Here is a 19,083-nt window from a genome sequence, read left to right on the forward strand (position 1 = left end):
ACAACCTAATAGTTTGTTAGCACTTAATTTTGACTCCTTCAACTCTTAACTAGAATCACAATATTGATTTTTCTAGAGTCTTGTTCATCATGGTCACGTGGCTAGCCCCTTTCCATGAGTAATGGGGGTTGACGTGACATCCTCCCAACTTATAATGGTCAAAATAGGAAGGCCAACTTCCAAGTGGCATAACTTTGCATATAGACTCTAATTGAGGTGATTCTTGCAACATTGGAAACGTCTTTGTGTGTAGAATAGGAAGAAAAAAAATTGCACTTAGGCAACAAAGTTTTACCCCCAAAAGACATTATTTGATGTCTCAAACTACTCCTTGAAAATTTCAAACCCCAATTTTCCTATCTAAATCTTGCTAATAAAAATAGTTTTAAATTTATTAAATAACTTTTTTCTAATGACTTTCGAAATATTTTTTTATTATTTTTTTCACTCTTTTAAGTTGATTAATTTATTTATAACATATGTAAATATTAATTCAACCTTGAACCCATTTATCTAAATTCAACCTAAACCCATTCAAATAATCGATATATAATAAATATAAAATTTATAACATCAATTTATCTATAAAATTTGTTAAATGAATTTGCTAACTACATTTAAGTAAATCACTAAACTTAATAACATGAATCTTATATTTCTATAAAATTTTAAAACAACAATATATGTCATGAAATCTAAGGAGATATTAACCACACACTATCCTATCAATAATAAAAGTATTATATTTAATGTGCAATGTTTCAACTTCACATTTTTAAAAAGGATATTTTGAATTTCAAATATTTTTCCATAATTTTAAATTAATCTTTTTGTTTTATTTTTTTAATTTTAATTTTAATTTCGGACCACATAAAATATCCGATCGACAATGACGTCAAATATATGGTTGGTTTAGTTTTGATACATTATATTTAGTTTTAATGGTCATTTTTAAATACAATTTAGTTTTATTTCAAAATGTTTAATTATATATTGATTTTGATTTTAAAATTATACATATACATTACATTTTAAGTTTATATTATTTAGTTAAAATATGATTATTTTATTGGTTTAAGATATTATAAAGGTTTTTTCACAACATTTTGGTTAAGGTGAGAATGGCATGAGTTATTAGGGTTTTGTTGTGTTGTAGAGTTGAATTAGATGCCACCACCTTATATGGTTTCTTTTCCAGTGTTCTTAATGACTTTGGTCAATGATTTTATGGTTTACCTTTTCGATGTATCAATTGTCTTCTTATTGTAAAACTCTCAAGGAAATCAAAGAAAGAGAGGGGCTTGGGATAGCAGAAGCCCTTGTTTCTCTAGGTCATTCCATGCCCAGTCACAATGTTAAAAATGTCTATGGGAGAACAATAGTCGACACCAAGGAAGGCACCAACCCGTTGGCTTTGGAGTGGAAGAAAACCAAGTTTGGTAGTTCGTTTGCATTCCTCCCTATATTTGTTTTTTGTTCTTAGAGTGTTTTTCTTCAGGGGATACACTTCCAAACCTGCCTCTTCCCTTTTGGAATCACAAAGTTCTTGAGGACATTGGAAACACCTTACACAAATTTATAAAAATGGATATGGAAAGAAAAAAAATGACATTTTCACCTTTTCTTGAATTTATGTGGAGATAGACCTCAACAAAGACCTTCCAAGTCACATAACATTGAAACAAAACAACTTCCAATGGTCCCACGTTTTGGACTATGAGAATACGACATTCTTATGTCGAGAATGTTTTCAAAGAAGACATTTGCAGAGTACATGTCCATAGGCTGAAAAGACTTCAAAAAAGAAAAAGAAACCTCCCAACAAGTATAAAGGGGTGTAGTTTTCGAAGCCCAGCCCCCCTTGGAAGATGAAGAATACGACATCAAAGATGCTCAACAAGCCCAAACAAAAACTAATATGAATGGGAACATCTTGGCATAGATAGGGAATGACACCCCTCTTCAAATTGGTTCTGATTCTGAGCATAGTTAGGCTAAGGAAAGAAATGGGGGCACAAAAAGAATCCATGTCTCAAAGAGCTCAAACTCAGACAAAGAAGTTTCCAATATGGAAGGAGGTCAAGAACTGGAGTTGGTTCTTGTTGAAACAAATTCTGATAATTGGCAAAAACTGCAAAGAAGAAAAAGATAAAAGGAAAAATTAATGCTAATTGTGAGACTTAATTTCTTGCATCTCAATGTTTGTAATGTTGTTTCATTTGTTAATAGTTTTTCTCTCTCTTGCTCATTACTAGAAGATACTTCTTATAAGGATACTTTACAACATATGCAAAATGTAATTTTATTTTTCTTTGATAAATAAAATTACCCATCATTAAAAAAAATGATTATTTTATTTTGCTGAATAAAAAAAAAATCACAAAAATCTAACACGAAAAATAAAACCATCTTACATCTTATATACATAAGCATAAGCATTAAGACTATGTGGCTTTATTTCCTCATATAATTCTTTTTTAATAAAATTAATGTGACACTACCATCTTACATTAAGACTATGTGCCTCTATTTCCTCATATTAAACATAAGCATTAAAATGGTTAGGACTATGTGGCTTTATTTCCTCATATAATTTTTTTTAATAAAATTGATGTGACAATACCATCTTACATTAAGACTATGTGCCTCTATTTCCTCATATTATTTATTTTTAGTAAAATTGATGAGACAATTGTATAATTTTTGTTCATGCATATTCATATGATATTGAATATTTTCTCATTTCCTATATGCTTTATAATTTATTAAATTTTATTATTTTTTATTAATTTTATTATAAAATTATAAATAATTAATTTAAATTATAAATGTATAATTAAAAAAATTTAAAATGTGTTTAATAAAATGACATAAATAGATTAAGTTTAATAATGGTTAATAACATGTGTTTTTTTTTAAGAGGTCAGAGGTTCAAAATTAGGGGGTAGAGTATGTATATTTTCGTAAACTTAGAAGTCAAATCGCTACGCAGAGGTGGGTCTCTTATCCCACAAACAAAGAGACCTCATACACCAATTTAGTGTCTGGCTTGGTCATGACCTTAAAATTAAATAATAATAATAATAATAATACACATTTTAGTTGACACTTATTCCCATATCTACCTTCTCTTTCACCATTTTAATTGCAAACATACCAATCATATTACTTGTCGCACCCAATAAGCTTAATAGCACCTCTACCAAAAAAAATATAATTTATTTTTATTAAATATCAAAACATAATCTATAATATTATTAAAAGTCAAAAAAGTTACCTGATATATAGTTATGAAAAATGTTATTTGATATATAGTTTCGGGTGGAAGTTGTATTAGTAAATATAGTCAATTGCGTTTGGTTTCGGTTGGTTGGACGGAAGGAATAATATATGCCAAAGGTATGCCGGTATACCTAACTCATTTATGGTTGATAAGGAATTGGATATTCTAATTTCTAAATTTCTACGTATTTTGGGATTATTTACAGCAATAATTTTTAAATTATATTATATGGGTGTAATTTAACGATTATGTTTTTTGTTTTGAAAGTTATGAAAATTTGGATTATATTTTAAAAAAAAATCTGGTAGAGATTTTTGTAAATTTAAATAAAAGCTATATAAAAATTTTAAGTGTTTTAAATGTTTTTGATGAGGCTGAATCCATTTCCACTATTAAAAATATGATTATTTTGGCAGTTATTTATTTCTAACAATGCAGTCAATTATAAAACCGGATAGATAAAGTTAATTCTTATTTGATAAACTTACGGTTACGAGAGTGGTGCATGAATGCTGTTTTCCGCATGTAAGAACCTAAGCCGCCAACGGAGAATGAGGGCCACATTTTCATTATTATTTGTACGTGATCAAATTTAGCCCTGTACTTGCTTGCTTTAGCCTTAGCATCAAAAAAAAATGTCCACGTGGAATAAGAGTGCAATTGTGCACAATCGACCACGAAGCAAATTTCAGTACGAGCTAGTACCACTAACTTAGTGCAGTGAACATATTTTTGTCTTCATCGAACTTAATTCATCATGTTATTAAATCAATTTGCAATTTTTAACAAATCTTCCATAACTAATTTCTATTATCTTTAACTCAGTTTATATTGAACTTAATCTATTTCGATCATTTTATTAAATTATTTTTAAAAAATAAATTAAAAAACTAAAAATTAATATATTATAAAGCCATTAACCATGCGAAATATTCAATGTCATATGAATATCCGTGAACAGAAAATATACAATGGTATCATCAATTTTAATTAAAAAAAATTATATGAGGAAATAAAGCCCCATCGTCTTAATGCTTATTTATATAAGATGGTATTGCCTCATCAATTTCACTGAAAAACTATACGAAACAAGGGCAGCTGCGAGGCAGCGAGTCCCTGCATGAAGTTAAGAACAGGGAGCTGGGCAGATAACGCAGTGGAGAGACAGTTGCAACTTCAAGCAAGCAATATTTCAATAGTTCCAAGTCTATTGAGCCATAAATAAATTGGAGCAATACTTCCAAGTCTATTGAACCTATATTAAAGAAATTAAAGCAATATATGGGCACTGTTGAATCGAAACAGTATCCAGCCATAAACATATAACATATATTATCCCGCGTATTCTTGCAGTGGGTGTAAAAAAAATGTTTCAAGTGGATATTAAGTCAATTCAACTGATACAAGAGTCCAAAATAAGAGTTGCGAATAGTTACAACAACATTTTCCAGTTGCAGGATCAGATCAATCTCTGTTTTTAGCTAGAACAAAATGAACTATAGAGAGATGACTGATCCCTGATCAATGCATTGACATCTAATCAGTCCAAAGAGCAAGGAGATCCCCCTCCTAGATAGGAGGTCCACTTGAGAGTTCTGTTCCTTGAAGATGTGGCAGAAAGAAATCGGATTGAATCATTCTTTATATCTTGGATTTGCAAGAGCCAGTGGGATAGTGAGGGGACAGTTTCACTGCAAAGAAAAACAAGAGAGTTTTGTGTAAGATTCAAATTCACATGTTATTAAAATAATTGAAAATTTGCAGTTCAGGCATGCAGATATAAATTAGAACATTTCCAAGAACCAGATTCAAAACAGCATGAAGAATTAGAGACAGAACAACCTTATGCATACATGGACAATAGAAACACAAAAAAGAATAAATGCTCCTTGCTTACCTGCTGAGAAGCATCGCTTAGCTCATGTTCTAGATCCTGGAAAACCTTGTCTTCCTCAACAAAAAGAGGCTTTACTCCTCGCCAATCCATTTTTCAGAGGCAGAAACACGCCCATTTAGCTTCCGAGACTTGTTATATACAGCCAGACACAGCCAGTCATAGCCTTACTTACACATAACAAAAGCATGTGCTAGGCACATTTCCAAGAACCAGATTCAAAACAGCATGAAGAATTAGAGACAGAACAACCTTGTGCATACATGGACAATAGAAACACAAAAAAGAATAAATGCTCCTTGCTTACCTGCTGAGAAGCATCGCTTAGCTCATGTTCTAGATCCTGGAAAACCTTGTCTTCCTCAACAAAAAGAGGCTTTACTCCTCGCCAATCCACAAGCAAGAAACAAAAAGCATGTGCTAGGCACATTTCCAAGAACCAGATTCAAAACAGCATGAAGAATTAGAGACAGAACAACCTTATGCATACATGGACAATAGAAACACAAAAAAGAATAAATGCTCCTTGCTTACCTGCTGCGAAGCATCGCTTAGCTCATGTTCTAGATCCTGGAAAACCTTGTCTTCCTCAACAAAAAGAGGCTTTACTCCTCGCCAATCCATTTTTTAGAGGCAGAAACACGCCCATTTAGCTTCCGAGACTTGTTATATACAGCCAGACACAGCCAGTCATAGCCTTACAGAGCCAGTGCAGCCATACATAACAAAAGCATGTGCTAGGCACATTTCCAAGAACCAGATTCAAAACAGCATGAAGAATTAGAGACAGAACAACCTTATGCATACATGGACAATAGAAACACAAAAAAGAATAAATGCTCCTTGCTTACCTGCTAAGAAGCATCGCTTAGCTCATGGTCTAGATCCTGGAAAACCTTGTCTTCCTCAACAAAAAGAGGCTTTACTCCTCGCCAATCCATTTTTCAGAGGCAGAAACACGCCCATTTAGCTTCCGAGACTTGTTATATACAGCCAGACACAGTGAACAATGAAAATGAATATAGAACACGAAGTGATTGTGCAATGGAGCAAGCCACACCAAATTGTTACAGGTATATTGTTTCTCTTTCTTATGCTGGCATTTAAGACAAAAGAAAATGACTTATTTCGCTAAGCCACTGCATCAGCAAAGTAATCCCTCTGCAAGCACAACTGACAATAATGGCTTTAAATTACAACCCAAGACATTGAAATTTTTTAGCAAAGAACTGGGAGGTGGCCATGATGAAAGTGGCATTCAGGAATATGATAACACACTGCACTGCAGCCCTTCTGTGCAAACGTTTCTATCAAATCGAGAAAGACCAGAGGGAATATTTAAGGGTGGGGTGCGGTTTAAGCCCAGCAATTGAAGCCTTATCCGCGCTCTGTATGCGGTTCCCTAACTTAGTGAGAGTGGAGATAGGGTATTCTGGATGGATGTCAAAGCTAGGCAAGCAGTTGGATAATGAAGGGCTTAGAATTCTGTCACAGCATTGCCCTAACCTCACTGATCTCACTCTTAGCTTTTGCACATTTATTACAGATGGAGGTCTGGGGTATCTATGTTCCTGCACTGGGCTTAAGGCCTTAAGGCTGAATTTCACTCCAGGAATAACAGGTTGTGCAATACTGTCTGTGGTTGTAGGCTGCAAAAAATTGTCAACTCTTCACCTGACTAGGTGCCTCAATGTAAGCAGTGTAGAATGGCTGGAGTATCTAGGTCGGCTTGAGAGTTTGGAAGATTTGGCTATCAAAAATTGCCGGGCTATTGGAGAAGGTGATCTAGCAAAGTTGGGGTACGGTTGGAGGAACCTGAAAAGGCTTCAATTCGAGGTTGATGCAAATTATAGGTACATGAAAGTATATGGACGTTTAGCTGTCGAAAGATGGCAGAAACAATTGGTAGCATGTGAGGCTCTGGAAGATTTGAGTCTTGTTAATTGCCTCATCAGCCCAGGTAGAGGACTTGCTTGTGTGCTTAGGAAATGTCAAGCTTTGCAAAATCTTCATCTTGATATGTGTGTTGGGGTAAGAGATAATGATTTGATAAGCCTTGCCCAGCAATGCCCCAAGCTGAAAACCTTGTCATTACGAGTTCCTTCAGATTTCTCCGTTCCTATCCTAATGAGCAATCCACTGCGGTTGACAGATGAGAGCTTGAAGGCCATTGCTCAGAATTGCTCTGAATTGGAATCAGTTTCAATATCATTCTCTGATGGAGACTTCCCTTCCTCATCTTCCTTCAGTCTTGCTGGCATAATTTCATTAATTGAAGCATGTCCTATCCGGGTTTTAGTTCTTGACCATGTTTATTCATTCAATGACAGTGGCATGGAGGCTCTTTGTGCAGCTCACTTTCTAGAGATCCTCGAACTTATACAATGCCAGGAGGTCACTGATGAAGGGCTGCAACTGGTTAAGCACTTTCCATCCTTGACTGTCATGCGACTTTGTAGGTGCTTGGGTTTGACAGATATTGGACTCAAGCCTCTAGTAGCTTCTCATAAATTGCAAAAGTTAAAGGTGGAAGATTGCCCTCAAATCTCAGAGAAAGGCACTCAAGGTGATGCAAAGGTTGTCTCCTACAAGCAAGATCTCTCATGGATGTACTGATGGATGGTTGACCTTCATTTTCTGAATCGTAGAATGGTCCATCCATGGATATCATTTGAAGAAATCAGTGCTTATTAACAGGCATTTTATCAATTAGAAGGACAACTTTTATGAAAGCAGGGTAATTCTAGGTGTAGTGCTATATGAATTATGAACAAATCCTCTGTCTCAAATTTGCTTCCTGACAGAATATGCTTGGAGTGGCCTTTCGCATATATGTACATGCAAGACTGTCTAGTGGGTTTTTGCCTCTCTGTAAGCTTCCAACAAGTTCAGAGTTCGAACATCGAAACTAGACTTAACAAATTATGAATCAATTAAGCGAGAGAAGAAAGAAAGAACTACATGAGATTTGAGCATATTCAAAAAGCAACTTCAAAATCCAGCATGCAATTAATGATGCAATGGAAGGTGAGCTTGGAACTTACAAAGCTTTGCTAGAGTCCATATGGTCATTTTCTGCCCACACTGTGCAAGCAACCAAATAACAGATGCCAACTGCCAAAAAATTTCCTTCTAAGGTTTAAGATGCAGAAAAGAAAACCCAAGAACTGGAGAACCGGAGATCTGTTTATCAAATAATGTACCTTCATAGTGGTAGCTGGATCGCCTGAAAAGAGTTCTCGGAGCTTGGCAAGCAATCCATTGACAAATGAAAGCACCAATCTAACGATAGAAAGTGCATAGGCCTCACTAATTGCTTCATAATTTACAAGGCTGCAGTCTTGTTCAAGTCCCCTGGCCAACATTAAATCTCATAAATCAGTACTTATCAATCTTTCACTTGGATCATTTTTTTAAAGCCTTGGAATAAGACACAAGGCATATGTGAACAAACAAATAACAGATTATCATACCAAGCCATTGAAACAAGTGGTTGAAAAAGTAAAAAATCCAAAAGAACATCTATGCATAACAATATAAAGCTGCTTCAGCCATGTGATGTAAGTTTGTTGTCTTTTCCCTTTAGAAAGGTTGGACTATGTGCTAGGAATTCAATTATGAAAACAGCACAAGGCATATAGGCACAAGCAGATTACAAATTATCGTACTAATCAATTGAAAAAAGATCTTGGAAAAGTACGAATCCCACAGAGCATCTTCAACCATATGCCATATGCGTTAATAAGGTACAAGGCACATGACCACAAACAGATTTTCTATTACCATACCAAGCAATTGAAGAGGTTGAAAAAGTACAAATCCAAAAGACCATTTATGTTCAACCATATGCTGGTTGAGCCCTGTGACGTGAGTTGTTTGTTTGTGTCTCTGCCCTTAGATTGGGGAAGTTTTAGAACTTCACTGCTAAGCTTTAAATAGATATTTTTGAGCAAATTTTTATATAATTTTTTACTCCATTAAATAGTTCTATTGTCTCTTAACATTGTAATCCTATTGCTAGTAATATGGGAACTTGGAAGGTCAATATGTGGAGAAAGTCCCCTGATATGGAGGGCATGTTTAGTAGATAGGGCCGAGAACGGTGTTTATAGGATTCTTGGCTAGAAGACAAAAAAATTTACAAATATCAAAAATACCCAATTGTGACTTTGCTTACATCCTAATATCTCCTACTGGGTCTCTCCAAGATGTAAACAAAAATATGTTATCCTATTAAGATCACCTCAATCTATGAAAGTGTTATCCAATACGATCAGACTTCAAGAGAAGTATTGTTCAATTTGCGTGGTGCTGGAACATGAATATTAATCAATCCCTACACGGTTTGATTGTGTTGGATTCCTGGCTTAGCATCTCATAACATAAATATTCGCAATTTGTTTAGGAAGCATAAGCATAGAGAAAGAAACTGTACCAGAGTCTCCAAAGACTTCTTGTATGTCTCTCCTGTGATGGATGCCACAACACTGATGTTACTTTTTGTCATGTAGAAATTCAACAAACTATGGAACCTTCTCTTATTTAAGAATTCAAATAGCATTTTTCATGCTCACCTTCCAAATTAGGAAAACGGGTTTGCCTTCTCTGCCTACCAATTTCTGGAGTATTTTTCTTCTCAAACCCTGCATTCAAAATAGCCAACATACAAACCACCGAGTTTTCATCAAATTCTCCTAACAAATCCGTTTGTTGAACAACTATAACATATCAAACTTGTCTCGTTTTTAAAAATCACGGAGATAGATAGAGTGACAGGACCTTCAGCTGCTGTGCAATAAGAATCCCTGGATACAGCCTGCACTGCTCCAATCTGCCATTAAAGTCATTTTCAGCTCTCTGGTAAGAACAGAGCATATAGATACAGAACTTTTAAAGAAGAAGTGTTGGCTTTAATTAGGACTCACCCCTGCAGCTTTCATGAAACTCTCAGTTACACGATTCAGCAGAGGATGACCCAAATCGAAAAGGGATTGCCCGTCAAATTTCTTGAGATCATTCAGAAGAAAAGTTATTATATTTAAACATAAATTGAATTTCATTAAAATTATTAGTAAAGTGAATATGCCGATTAGAAAAATGAATACGACAGGCTGCCAAATGTTGCATGCACAAAGAAACGTGGCCACATGTTAGCAACGTAAAGTGTCTTCTCGTACAGAAGACCAACTAAACAGCAAGAACCAACTGCTGCAAGCTGTGGTTTTGTGGACCGAGCATTTGTCACAAGAGACATAAATCCCTCTTCAGTTGCTAGAAAAACATTCCGTATCACCGCCAAAAGTATCGTTGCAGCTACCAAAAAAAGGAATTTCCACGACCCGAATACACGTTCATTCAGAAACTCTCTTTCAGCAATCTAACATCTTCTTCGCTGTCGATCATCCCGTTTATGAAATCGGTGTATCGTGTGAAAACCAGCGCACCCGGAGCCGCAGAAGATTCAAATGCCACCAGATTTCTCAAGATTACCTCCGTGTTGGCATCCAACCTTACTTTGGGGAGGTAAATCGTGGCAGTCTTCTCATCAAATTGTATTGTGGTGAGGTCGTCGTCCGTAGCAACGAATTTGACTCCCGCAGAGGATAAAGCGGCCACGGATGGAATAGCTAGTTCGTCTCGTGTGGGCGGTATGATCTTTTCGGTGGATTCTTGGTCCTCCCCCTTTTCGGCTCCCTCTGCATCCTCCTCCTCAGATTTCATCTCATCTTGATCGACAAAAAGAGACAAGGGTTTCTTCAGAGCACTCAGAGCAGGCAGATTCCCAATAATAGAAAGAAGATGTAAGGGCAACTTCATCAGAAATCGCAGAGGCCTCCCGTTCCTCCCGTTCAGCAACTTCATCAGCAATCGCAGAGGCCTCAAGCGCTTACCTTGCCTCTGGAGGAGTTGCTTCCTACCGGCTTTGGTTTGCAAGGTATGATCTGTCTCTGCCGCCTCTCGCGACTCATGACGGTTGATTATGGCCGGCATCTCCCGGTATCTTGAATCAAGTCGAGAAGACCCATTCGAATTCAGAGAGAGGGCTTTGACAGGCGAGTTTGAGATGAATAGACCAGGACGGACGCTCACGCTAGGCTTACCGGGCCATACGGACCCATTTCCAGACATACCGGGCATTTCATAGCGGCGTGATCCTGTGTATAGAGAAGACCCATTCGAACTCAGAGCGAGGGCTTTGACAGGCCAGTCTGAGATTAAATTTGAGTCCCTGTGTTTGGTTTTCCCCTGTAGGGTTCTTAACAGAACGTACGACGAAGGCTAACAGCTGTTGAACCATGGTGCATCATGGCATGCACCAGCTGCCAATGAACATTGTAACAGGGAACACCGAGCTTTACTAAACCTTCGCATACCCGGGCAGAAGTAATGCTAACATTAAAACCAGACACCCGTGATGGTTAGCGAAAATGCACCGGGCTTATTGCTTTAAGCTATGGTCGAGCCTCTTCCGCCTCGGGAAGAGGCCAAATAAGATGGCGAAGTTCAGCTGCGAATGAAACTTAGCATAAGGGACTAACAAAGCATTTCGAAACTTTAGCATAACCACCGAAACAGTCGAATAACACCTTCGAATTAATGCTATCTCCGTCCAGAACGATTACTATAGTCCCTGCCGGATGCCAGATGGCAGGGACTAATAAAGCGATATAGTTTTAATGCTTTTGTATATAAGATGGTAGATGTTTTTATTTTTCAAGTGATATTTTTGTGAATTTTCTCTTCATTCAACAAAATGAAATATCACTTTATTTAAAAAAACGATGTGTATCTTTATTTATTAAAGAAAAATAAAATTATATTCTGTATATGTTGTAAAACATTGTTATAAGAAGCGTTTTTTAGTAATGAGTAAGGGAAAGAAAAACTATCAATTAGATGAAACAACATTACAAACTTTGAGAGACAAGAGATTAAGTCTCACAACTAGCACTAATTTTTATTTTTTTCTTTTTCTTCTTTGCACTTTCTGCCAACCATGAGAATTTGGTTCAAGAAGAACCCAATCCACTTTTCAACCTCCTTCCATATTGGAAACTTCTTTCTCTAAGTCCAAGCTCTTCGAGACATGGGCTCTTTTAGTGCCCCCATTTCCTTCCTTAGCCTGATTATGCTCATGATCATAACCAATTTGAAGAGAGTTGTCAGTCCCTATCTCTGTCAAGATGTTCCCATTCATATTAGCTTATGTTTGGGCTTGTTGAGTCACTTTGAAGACGTCTACTTCATCTTCAAAAAGAGGGGTTCCGAAAACTACCATCCTTCAGGCTTGTTGGGAAGTTTCTTTTCCTTTTTTGTAGTCTTCTCAGCATATGGACATGTACTCTGCAAATGTCTTGTTTGAAAACATACTCGACATCGGAACGTCGTATTCTCATAGTCCAAAACTTGGGACCATTGGAAGTTGTTGTGTTTCAATGTTATGTGACATAAAAGATATTTGTTGAGGTCTATCTCCACACAAATTCAAGCAAAGATGAAAAGGTCATTTTTTGTTCTTTCCATATCCATTTTTATAAATTTACGTAAGGTGTTTCCAATGTCCTCAAGAAATTTGTGATGCTAGAAGGGAAGAGGCAGGTTTGGAAGTGTATCCCCTGAAGAAAAAAACTCTGAGAACAAAAAACAGATATAGGAAGGAATGAAAATGACTACCAAACTTGGTTTTCTTCCACTCCAAAGCCAACGGGTTGGTGCTTTCCTTGGTGTCGACTATTGTTCTCCCATAGAAATTTTTAACACGACGATCGAGCATGGAACGACCCAAAGCAAAAAGGGCTTCTGCTAGTTCCGAACCGTCTATTTCTTTGACTTCCTTGAGAGTTTTACAATGAGAAGACAATTGATATGTTGAAAAGGTGGACCATGAGCTTACAAAATTGTTGGCCAGAATCATTGAGGAGACCAAAGTAGAGACCATGTAGGGTGATGGTATCCAATTCAACTCTACACTACAACAAAACCTTAATAACTCATTCCATTCGCACTTTAACCAAAATTTTGTAAAAAAACCTTTATAATATCTTAAATCAATGAAATAATCATATTTTAACTAAATAATATAAAAATAAAATATAAGGTATATGTATAATTTTAATATATATATATATTTATAGTATTTAAGAATGAACCCTAAAACTAAATATAATGTATCAAAACTAAACCTACCATATGTGTGACCTTATTGTCCATTGAACCATTTTATGTGGTTTGAAATTAAAAAAAAAAAAAAAAAAAAATTAGGGAAAAACAATTTGAAATTCAAAATATTTTTTTAAAAATGTGAAGTTGAACCATTCCGCATTAAATATAATACTTGTATATTATTGATGAATAGTGTGTGGTTAATATCTCTTTATAAATTTCATGATGTATATTGTTGTTTTAAAAAATTATAAAACTCATGTTACTAAGTCTAGTGACTTAACAAATGTATGCAATTAGCAAATTCATTTAACAAATTATAGATAAATTGATGTTATAAATTTCATATTTATTACATATTGATTAGAAGAATGGGTTCACAGTTGAACCTAAGTGGATGGATTTAAGGGTGAATTAATATCTCTGCATATTATTAATAAATTTACTAACTTAGAAGAATGAAAAAAATAATATAAAGTTATTTTAAAAGTTATTTAAAAAAATATATTTTATTTAATATATTTAGAATGATTTTTATTAGTAGAATTTAGATTGGAAAATTGGGGTCTGAAATTTTCAAGGAGTAGTTTGAGAGATTAAACAATATTTTTTACGGTAAAACTTTGTTCTCTAAGTGCAACATTTTTTTCTTCTTGTTGTACACACAAAGACCTTTCCAATGTCACAAGAATCACGTCAAACAGAGTCTATATGCAAAGTTATGTCACTTGGAATTTGACCTTCTTATTTTGACCACCATAATTTGGGAGGATGTCATGTCAGCCCCTATTACTTAGGGAAAGGGGTTAGCTACGTGACCATGATGAACAAGACTCTAAAAAATCAATATTGTGATTCTAGTTAAGAGTTGAAGGAGTCAAACTTAACTGCAAACAAGCTATTAGGCTGTGTTATAATCGGGTCATTAGGTGGAAAGGGGTTCTATTTTTTTTAGTGCATTTTATTCCATAAATGAACAGAGTAGCCAAGAGGGATAGGGGGAGAACACAAAGAAAGGATTTGTGCACTGCAGTAGCCCACGCACCACATGCATTACTTCACTGTACTTGCATCTATTTTCTATCTAGAGAAAGAGAGCAAAGCGACCTCACCTTCTAGTTGGAATTTTCTCTCGAAAGGGTTTCCCAAGATATATCTTGTGTCAACTTGTTGTTTGCGAATTTTTATTTCGTCGTTCTCTATTTTCTACATAATTATAATTTGCATGCATACACAATAAATAATAATTAACATAACCAAAAATCTAAGGAGAAATTAACTCTCATAGTGTAGATTTCATATTTTTTCATATATTTTAGTAAATTTGTTGGGAGTAATTATCGAGTGAAATATCCATCAATGTTTACCAATCACTATTTATAAGTTAAAAAATTCATGAAAAAATAGAGGTGAATCTCTATGATTAAAAATATTGTTACATGTTTATTTCATATATTAATTATTTTTATAATTAATAATAATAATAATAATAATAATAAAGTTATAATCAAGGCAATAGGTGTGTCTATTTTGGAATAGAGCTTTCATAATTTTAATTTAATGGTAAGAATTTAATCTCCACTAAATATTCTAGAATATTTTTAGTAATAGTCACAAAATGAAAGGTTGAGATTTATCTCAAAAGTAGCTATATTTATTTTAATGAAATTGATTAATTAAAAAAATGTCATATTGTCATGTGAGCTTGAGTTATGGTTTTTTTACGCATGTAGTAATTGTATTGGGCTATGATATTGTAACAAAACCCCTCTTTGCAAGTCACTAATCTCCATGACAAAGTGGGGAAGAATCTCCTTAGTTAAGAATATTGTTACATGCTCTTTTTTAAAGTATATATATGTTTAACTCATATATTGATTGTTTTACAATAATAATAATCGTTTAAAATATTTTTCATAATTTAGTTAATTTGTATCATTTTTTTTAAGCTTGGAAATATGAGATGTATCATGGGGTAAGCATTTTGATGTTTACCACGGATTGATGCCTATGTGCATTTAGCAGTCATTTAATTTATATGGTTATTCTAGTTTGAAATTGGAAGAGAGTTTCTAGATTGAACAGTGGGAATGCATTCAACCGTTAAACACATGAGAAAATTAACAATCTTAATAATCCTCCTACCTAAATTTTATGCAACAATTTGCATACATTTTGGTGAGCACCAACCTTTATAAATATGCATATTTACAATTTTACTCATTCCTAAATTTATGCAAAGAATTGCATAAATTATGGTGGGTAATATATCTTGATAAATATGTTTATTTACCTAAATATTTATATAGATATAATTACTTACATTGATGACTTTTTCATAGATGATGAATTAAAAAATATTGGATAAGAAATTTTACACAAAATGTGATCTTTTGAAGCTGGAAGTAATTAAAGCACTTAGTAAATTTGATTAATTCCCTTAATACATGGTCTTCTCTAATGGTTAATACAAATTCTCTTAGATTTTATGCATTGAAACATTCATTAATAATCTTAGATTTTATGCAATGAAAAATTCATTAATAGCAAGAATTGTCTTTGCAATTTGATGTTTATAGATTTTTACCTGACTATTTAATTTATATGATTTCATTATAATTAGCATTATTATTATCTATATTATCAAATTTAAATAAAGAATTAATGATTTTGAAATTCAAAAATATTTTTTAAAATTAAAAATAAAATTCAACAAAATACAAAATTTTAAAAAATAAAAATATTTATTAAAAACTTTAACACATATGAAAATAACATATCATATTAATATGTGTGTGTGTGTGGAGACCTTTCATTTAAAATAATATTTTTAACTTTTAGCAAATTATAAGTCTTATGTCCAACTTTAATAATTGGAAATTTGGCTAACTTTGAAGTTCCAGTTAAAAATTCCTAAAATCGATGACTTAGTCCATTGGATAAGCAAATGACATGGTCAACCAATCAAGGAAAAACGTAGGTTATTATGTCACTACCATAGCAGTGACATATAGCGATGGTGAATGCCATTTTCTTTCAGTCGTACAAGAAGTTTTCAATAAAACAAAATTTGCTTCCTATCTTGAACTATAGATTTTCAGTTTTTGAGAGAGATGATGTCTCACCATCGTCAAGGTAGGACTCCAAATCTTGAGGTGTGAGGTTATCTAGTACTGGGTGATATATCAAGTTTTGAATCATATTAATGTTTCAATGAATACCACTACACATTCTTCACATAGGATTTAGTTGCCTATCAATTCGAGGATTAATACACGATGTAGAAGGAAGGGAAATGATCATTCGTTGGATTGTTCACACAAACTTCATAAGTTTGCTTCTTCAATTTATGACTTTTAGTTTTTGCTAGCCAAGAAATTTGAGACCTAATTGGTAGACAATAACTTTGTTGGGACGGGAGGCTTTTGTAGTTTTCTGTACAACTAGTTGGACTTCGCTTGTTTTTTTTCGCTGTGTACTCGGCTCACCCGTCGATTTATCTAAAGCCTCGGCTAGGAAATAACACCCATATTCTACAAGTGCCACATCCTCCATAGGCTTCAGGGATCTAAATGCATCATTAGTAAATCAAATACTTTTGCATTTATTTTTGCCAATAACATAATCTGCTTTTGTTGGGAACTGCCTTGTCATGTTTAATTTAATGTTTTTCCAGGCTTAATTTACGACTTTTTTTCTTTCGGTTTCTATCATCATCTCAATGGGGAAGGGAAAAGAGAAGGATGGTATCCCTGGATTTATTTCCATATGGCACATGGACACCAAAGTTCTCATGTGGGTGATAGTGGTTATGGATTATTTTTTTGGTAGCAACCTTGTTTATGCACCAAGAAAACCTTTTATGTCAAAATATCACCTCAACATCTCTCGAGGGTGATTCCAATCCTCGTGGATATAGTGTCTAAATCAGAAAAATGGACCAATTGAATCACATGACTAACTCTAATATTATTCATATCATTAGCACAAAAAATCCCACCACCAAAGCAATTGATCAAGGAAACATCATTAAGCGAGTGTTTCGTCCATATGGGAATGCTCCATACTTGTTCATCCAAAAGGAAGCACACAAAACAGTTCTTTCCAAGTTTGTTGTGGTTCGGCTTTCTTCCAAGCCTCTCCATGTTTTTAGGAAGCCACGATTTGAATGTGAACGGATCCCCAAGAATTCATGTGTGTGGAGAATGAAGGGCGAGGCCCATAAATCCTCCCAAATGAGGGCTATGGTCGAGTTTACACAATCATGGTTCTTAGCTGTGTGTTTTCTCAGAGCATGGGCACCAATAGCAATGGTGGAGACCTCATTGTTCATGCATTCAATGGCAACGAGTCTGAGAAACCAAAGAGGACCGTTGCTCTCAACAAAAAGCAAGGTACTTATAATGCCTCCATTTTCATCAAAGCTCCTCCCTATGAGTATCTTTACTGTGGTTCGACATTGTACGGTGACCTGAGCCCTTAGAGAATGAGAGAGTGGATTTCTTATCATGCCAAATTCTTTGGCCCTAGATCACATTTTACTTTTCACTATGTGGGCGGGGTTCATCCTCATGTTAGAAAGGTGTTGGAACCGTGGATTCATGTTGGTCGTGTAACATTGCAGGATATAAGTGAGCAGGAACAATGTGATGGGTATTATCATAATAATACCCATAGGCACAACATATTTGAATATGTTGGTGGCCCGACTAGCTATCCCTCTTAAGCTTTTATGGAGACTCGACTCGACCCTTCTCCTTGCAAGCAAGGGTCTACACAGGTGTGTAGGTGCATATATGTATATATGTCATGCGCTATGCCTTTTGTGTTTTTACCCAACCTCAACCCATCTCACCATATATATATATATATATATGAAAACGTGGCTATCCTTCCCAAGATTACATATTTTAAAATAAGGCCTGATGGAAAAATTATTTTTAATATAGGCATTCCATTTCTTTTTAACAAATATTGTCTTTCTTTCCATACATAGGTATTTAGACTAATCTATAAGCTCAGAATAAATAGTATAGGAATAAACCCATTTCGTACAAAAATATTTTGGGAATCAACCTCTAATTTACACGCAAGAAAAAGGGCATTCCATGTTCTAGATCTAAGAAAATTATCAACATATCAAACAATACATGACAAGCGCATGTACTATAATAAAACTTCAGGCATTTTTCTTACAGATGCATGGCATAAATTTAAAAAAGACAAAGGACATGAAAAAAAATTCAACCAATAAACCTCATGCACCAACATCCTACAACCATGTAACATTTCTCAGAGCCACACATTGAATTCCACAAGGAAAATATTTAATTTCACAATTCTCAGCTAATTGCACTTAATTACAAGAAGGTAAATTGCTAAACTGAAGGTGGGACTTCCATTTTTCACCCAGCCTTAGACTCGTTGTAGCCATAATTACTTGCATTAGTCATCCCCAAGCCAGATCCACGATCTAAGGGGAATTTCTTTTCAGCAGATTTAGCAAGAAGCCATATTCAATCCACAAAGGATAGGAAATACATATGACAATCGATGGTTTATCAACTAGTCAAGCACGGTTGAATTCACAACAATGTGTGGTTTATCAATCATGTCAAGCACTCTAAGAGTTGTTTATCAGCCCACAACAAGCACCTTGGGTGGTTTATCAACTCTCTCTTATAAATCACCCATTTGCATGTGGTTTTTTAGCCCTAACTAGCACCCTAAATGGTTTCTCATT

At 34.7% G+C, this 19,083-nt stretch overlaps 1 long non-coding RNA gene and 2 pseudogenes across 2 annotated transcripts; 1 reads left to right on the forward strand and 2 right to left on the reverse strand.

Annotated features, from left to right (window-relative positions):
* Positions 1-4,710: 4,710 nt before the first annotated feature.
* Positions 4,711-8,483, reverse strand: LOC149176413 (uncharacterized). The gene is made up of 3 exons (XR_016258642.1): positions 8,381-8,483; positions 8,222-8,291; positions 4,711-4,974 (listed from the first exon to the last, which is right to left on the reverse strand). It is a non-coding gene; the product is annotated as an uncharacterized LOC149176413 (long non-coding RNA).
* Positions 6,420-7,929, forward strand: LOC149176414 (F-box/LRR-repeat protein 14 pseudogene; annotated as a pseudogene).
* Positions 8,484-9,590: 1,107 nt separating the features above from the next.
* Positions 9,591-10,237, reverse strand: LOC149176415 (outer envelope pore protein 16-2, chloroplastic pseudogene; annotated as a pseudogene). Its single transcript, XR_016258350.1, has 3 exons — positions 10,103-10,237; positions 9,957-10,008; positions 9,591-9,820 (listed from the first exon to the last, which is right to left on the reverse strand). The product of XR_016258350.1 is annotated as an outer envelope pore protein 16-2, chloroplastic pseudogene (transcript).
* Positions 10,238-19,083: the final 8,846 nt, after the last annotated feature.

The sequence above is a fragment of the Pinus tabuliformis genome, chromosome 4_1, assembly GCF_031772625.1.
Source record: "Pinus tabuliformis cultivar Carrire ecotype Pingquan chromosome 4_1, CPIR1, whole genome shotgun sequence".
Taxonomy (NCBI): Eukaryota; Viridiplantae; Streptophyta; class Pinopsida; order Pinales; family Pinaceae; genus Pinus; species Pinus tabuliformis.